Consider the following 6,103-nt stretch of genomic DNA (forward strand, 5'->3'; position numbering starts at 1 on the left):
AAATTGGTTTAAAACGTTGAATTTTGAACTTGACTGTTTAAAAGGAATTGTAAATGGAAAACTCTTCTAAAAGATATTTGAATTATCTCTTAGCGTGGGAAAGTTAGAACGTTGTTAATCATGTGACTTCTAACTTTTCCTTTCTTGGTTGCTATGGTAACATAAACCGTTTAGTAGGGGTTGTCACATAATCCTTTCTTTTGATCTTTAAAGTTAATTTAGCTTCATTTAGCTTTTGGGCTTTTAAAAGCTTCTTAATTTAAAAGTATCCTTTTCATTTCTTTTATGATAATTGATTCATTTGCCTCGTTAAGAATGTAAGCCGAGACTTGAACATGTTCAACCTTAATAGTGTTTGTTTTCATTTCTTTTCTGAAAGTGTCATAGGATTTATCCGATACAAAGTTTCCAATTTCATCGATCTCAATTTAAACTTTATCAAGCAGCGAAAGTGCTCTAATCAATTACCCCGATGATGCTCAATTTCTTAAGTGATTTGATGATTTTCTCGAGTCTGTTATAATCTCAAGTTTCTGACACCCGATTCTCGGTTCAATTCGCGCTGATGAAATAGGTCACTTACATTGGTTTGTTTCTCTTTGTGGTGCTCAGTGTTCTTTCTTATCCAAGTTCCAGTTCAATTGAATTTGGCTTGTTATCCACTCTAATCCCGTTTCGGTTCAGTCGATTGAGGCTTTTGTTAACTTTGCTCCTGGTTTGAATATTGGTGTGAAACTTTATCGTTAATTTCTCGGCAGAAATCGTTCACTTCCTCCAACCAATTTGCCTTTATGGACAATTTTATCAGTTCTCTGGCTTCTTTGTTAATTGTGATCTTCATTTTGTCCATCATTTTGGATTTGTAGCTGTTCCTTATATTTTTTGTGAGATTACATTCTTCCATTAGGTGATAATTTGTCTGATTTTCATTACCACAGGGGCATTTGGGATTCACTTTGATCTTCATTCTATGCAGATATTGACCATAAGGGCCATGGCCACTGAGTAACCATATCGCTGCCTTATTTAGATTTTTTCTGTACGGATCTTTTAACCACATTGGTTCCAATGATAGGAGGTAATTTTCAGATTTATTTGTGTTCAGATAGTTGGAGCATCTTTCTCTTGTCACTTTGTCCAGTTCTTTCTTTATGTATAATCTAGGAATCTGATCGTATTTGATCTTCTTCTTTGACGCCAGTGCCTTTTTTGCTAAATTGTCCGCCATTTCATTACCAGTAATTCCATTGTGACCGGTTATCCGATACAGTTTTATTTCTTTTCCTTGTTCTTGACATTCAGTTATTAGCTTCTTCGAGTTGATTGTTATTTGATCTCCTTTGGTTGTTGATGAAAGTCGTTTCCAGACTATCTCGGCGTCAGTGAAAATACAGATTTTTGACCCACTTTTACATCTCTTTTTGATTGTTTCCAGTGCGTCACTAATGGCAAGCGCTTCAGCTTGGTTTGAGTCAGCATATGAGAATAAGGGTTCGACTGCTGAGTCAGTACTTTGTTGTGTCTATCCATTAGTATAACTGCAAAGCCTGAACGGTTGTCCTTCGCGGCCCCATCGGTGTAACATTGGTGAGTAATGTTACGGTCTCGATCTAGAGTCTCTTCCAGTTGTGCCTGGTTTTCTATTTTCTCTTTAACTGGGACCTTTTCTATTCTTTCACTTAATCTGCAGTAACCATCGCTTTTCTTTTCGATCTCTCATCCATCACAATATTTAGTGTCTTTGGTTTACTCTTGTTAAGGTATTCATGTCTCATTACCATCTTATCGAATTGAATTTGAATTGGAGTCACATCCATGAGTGAACAAATTGTTGAATATGGAGTTGATTTATACGCTCCAGAAATTGTTATGAGTAATTTCCTATGAACTGCCAAAAATTTTGTTGACGTTCTTTGAAAATTTTCGCTAATAACTCCCGTCGCATACGTCATTTTTGGGATAAAGACCGCGTCATGAAGCTTCCTCAGCAAAGCAAGGTTCGGTTTTGGGTGTCCCAGAAATCTTCTGGACTGATTTGTTATTTTGGAAATCTTCTCCTTAATACCCCTTGCATGGAATTCCCACGACAACTTGTTGTCAAAGATAACCCTGAGTATCTTAATGTTGGTGACCTCCGTTATCTCCTGTCCGTACAGTTTGAATTTTGTCGGTTGGATCTGTTTGTTTTAAATTGACACCACATCATCTTCGTCTTTGTTGTAGAAAATTTTAGATGGTATTCCGCTGACCACTTCTCAATCTCCTTGAGCTCTTTTTCTACCCTCTGTTTGTCTTCTGTGAATGATTTTGTTGAGAATTTCAGAATTGTAACATCATCCGCATATGCAGTTGACGTTATATTCGTGCCGCTCAGACGTTCCTCAGCGTATTTCAGATATTCGTTTATTATCAGGTTCCATAGTGTCGGTCCCAGACATGAGCCTTGCACAGCGCCTTTGAAGTTTTTAATTTTTGTCGAGGCTAAACCATAGGTTAAGGTAGTGTATCTATCCTGTAGATATGATTTTATCATTTCAATGAAGATCTCCGGAGCCTTATGCTTTTCGAGTACTTTTAAAATGTCAATCCATCGAACATTATCAAAAGCTCCTTCAATATCGAAGCTTATGACAACGGTCGGTATCTGGTGTTTTTTATTGTTTATCAGCCGTTGATTCAATATTTCGATTGCGTCGTTTGTTGATTTTTGTCGAACAAAACCATATTGGTTCTTGGATAATGTATCTTTAAGCCATTCCTCTAGGTTTAGCAGGATCAATTTTTCGAAGATCTTCCCTAGGTGCGGTAATAAGCCTATTGGTCTACACGATTTCGGTGTTCTTGGATCGACTCCTGGTTTAGGAATAAGCACCGTGATTGATTCTTTGAAGATTCTGGGAAAATAAGAGACTTCCAGACATGTTTCGAAAAGACGTTGAATAAGGGTCAGATTTACTTCATTGAGGTTTTTATAAACCTCTGAGGTTATCCCATCCATTCCTGGAGCTTTTTTGTTGCTAAAGGTGTTGATGACGTGTTGTAGCGCTTTCAGTGATATAGTGACGTTTTCCCTTCCAAGATCGAAGTTTTGTCTTGGCTGTGTCCCTTGCGCTGCTACTTCTGACTCCCCTTCTTCGAGCGTCACTATACTCCTGGTTGTAGAGTTTTGAGGTGACGTGCGTGTTTGAGGTAGTTTTTGTGGACTTTCAGCGTCAAAGAAAAGATTCGCATAGAATTTCACCAAGTTTTCTTCTCCTGTTATCCTTTCATCACCATTATAAGTGTTGACAGTGAGGATCTATCTCGATTTTATCACCTTGTAGTATCTGTTCCAAATATCTTCACTGCTCGATTCTGCGAAGAATTTCTTCCAAAAATTTTCTCTTTCTACCACAATTTCATTCTTGAGGGCATCTATTGCTTTGCGAAATAGTAACTTGCTATGTTCGCAGGACCTTTCTGAGCATCTTTGCATCTTCTTTTTAAGCTTGAAAGTCCGGGCGCTGAGTTTGTCTATATTTGGTGTCCACCATGGGAAAGGTTTGAGATTGTTCTTCACGGTTTTCGAAGTCCGCCTGATTGGGATAACGTTTTCTCCACTGTGTGGTTCCATTCCTCGATCCATGAGTCTATTGAATTTTCTTTCTCCTGTTTCGATTGGTTGCTCAGTAATCTAGATTTAAACTTTGCAGGAAGCATATTAGTTGCCATGGTGTCGTTGAACATTTGCCAGTTTGTTTTGCTTAGATTCCAACGTGGTCTGCATGCTGTATGGTTGCTAGGAGATGGATCGTTTTAATGTTTAGTTGTATTTCAATTGCTTGATCTGAGCAATTTAGATCCGTTCTAATGAACCAATTTTTAATTAGGCTGGTGCAGTTTTCGGTGAGGAGCGTCAGGTCAATGTTACTGCTGTGGGTTTTTCCATTTCTGAGGGCCATAAAGGTGCTCTCTTTGCTATGTTTCACGACTAATTCCTGGCTTTCTATGAACTTCTCCAAAGTTTTGCCTCTTTCGTTTGTTTTTGTGTCCCAGCTGACTGTTCTAGCATTAAAGTCCCCAAATACAATCGCTTTCGTGCCAGTTATTAATTCTCTAAGGGAGTCCAGTTGATCTTGAAGGTTTTTAGTTGGTGGTGAGTATACACTTATCAGGTTTATTCCCATTGTTTTAATACCTGTGACGTTTTCTTTATCTTTGCTTTGTAGGGTTTCTATTCTTAATTCTGGATCAAATATAACAATAACTGCTTTAGTACTGTCTCCTTCAGCTGTACTTTGAATATATCTGATATTTTCACTTCTTTTAATCTTGAAATTTGGTGGAGGCTCCTGAACCATGGCGATACTTATGGTGCTTTCGAAGGCTCTTTGAATGAGTTCATGATATGCCGCATATGACCTGCCGGTGTTATATTGTATGATCTTAATGTCTTTCTTTTCTCCTTTTTTGTTTTCATCTCTTCTCCTGTTTTTGTTTTGATGTTTACTTAAGGTTTCTTTTTCTTTCTCTAAACTTCTAGTATCCATTGGTTACCATTTCCTCTGTATTCCTCCACACTTGATCCAACACGGGACAACGCCAAGCATAGGCAGGATGGCTTGGGTCTAGTTTCCTTCTTGGATTTGTGACGTTTTCATTATATCTAATGCAGTTTATGCATTTTGGCTCTTTCTCGTCTTTATGAGCGCAGCTCTTAGTTGGATGGTTTTCGCTGCAATGGCCACATCTTTCCTCTTCCTCTTTTGCTCTACATTTCTTTGTTGTATGCCTGAATCTTTGACATTTATAACATTGAGTGAAGCGGCTCTGGGGAAAACTCTTAACCTTTCATATGCGGTTCTAATAAAGCCTTGTTTCATCAGCTGTGTGTACACTTCGGGTTCGCATTCATATACGAAACTTGATCCACCTTTCCGGAGTCTTTTTTTGAGAGCTAACCTCATAGATGATGAGGACAGTTGCTTTATATTTGTGTTGTAGAACATCAACTCTTCCTCGAGGTCTTGCGTACCATCCATGAAGAAAGTTGGGACTCTATCAATACATATCAATGGGTTTCTTTACGGATCGTTTTGATTTCAATCTCTCCAGGTTTACGATACTCTCAGCCATTTTGATTGCTGATTCTTTGTTGTCGCAAATGTAGACAACTCTGTCTTGGGAGATAATAAAATTGGCTCGCATTACGACTCCTATTGTTCTCGGGTTTATCTTTGTCCTGATGTGTCTGTACAGTTCGTCACCAGTCATTGGCATTGGATTTTCTTCTGTGATTTGTGCTTTCGCAATAAAGCAGGTACCATCCGTAGGAAGTGATCTACCTGGTAGAATCTTATTGATTATTCTTGGCTTCTCTTTCTCTACTCTTCGACTTTGTGTCACTGGATGTTGTTGTGACTTGTTTGTCTCTGGCCTCGGTTGTTCAAATAGGAGTACATTCGTGTTTTTGTTTTCTCCTATGGCCCCTATTATATCCAGTTCAGCACCTTGAACGGAGCTACTATAGAAGCTTCTACTTTTCTTCCTATTTTTATCCGGGGTGTTCGTTCTTCCTTTTATCCTTCCCTTCGCGATTTTCTTTGTTCTTGTCTCTGGCCTGGTATTCTCAATGATAACTTCGGGATCGTCTGACGTTGTCCCATCTTCACTCTGACTTGTGACACTTCTTGTAGTTCCGTTTCCCTTCATGAGCATCTCGACCATGTGTGTTAGACGCTGCACTTCTAGTCTGGCCTGACTTTGTTTCTCTTCATATTTTACCTCTTTCGCCATCAGTTCCAAGACCTTACATTGTAGCGCTTCTCTTTCCGTCTTTTCACTCTGTACCAGTTTTTCTAAGTTACTGATCTTGGCCTTAAGTTCCGTGTTTTCTTGTTCGAGGTCCTCCACTACAGTTGAAGCTTCACTGTTATATCCAGATCAGATCGATCCTCTTGTTCCTTGTCCTTTTTCCTGGCAATAGCGACTCTCATCTTCTCTTCAAGGTCTTCCGTTAGTGAGTCAATCTTTGCTATAAAGGTGGCCGCTGACGCGTGTAGGTCATTAGATCTACTAACCGACAACGGTGCTGTTGAGCTTTGGCATTTCTCTTTAACTTCAC

This window comes from Panonychus citri, unplaced genomic scaffold (genome assembly GCF_014898815.1).
Source record: "Panonychus citri isolate SS breed McGregor unplaced genomic scaffold, ASM1489881v1 Contig00075, whole genome shotgun sequence".
NCBI classification, from domain to species: Eukaryota; Metazoa; Arthropoda; class Arachnida; order Trombidiformes; family Tetranychidae; genus Panonychus; species Panonychus citri.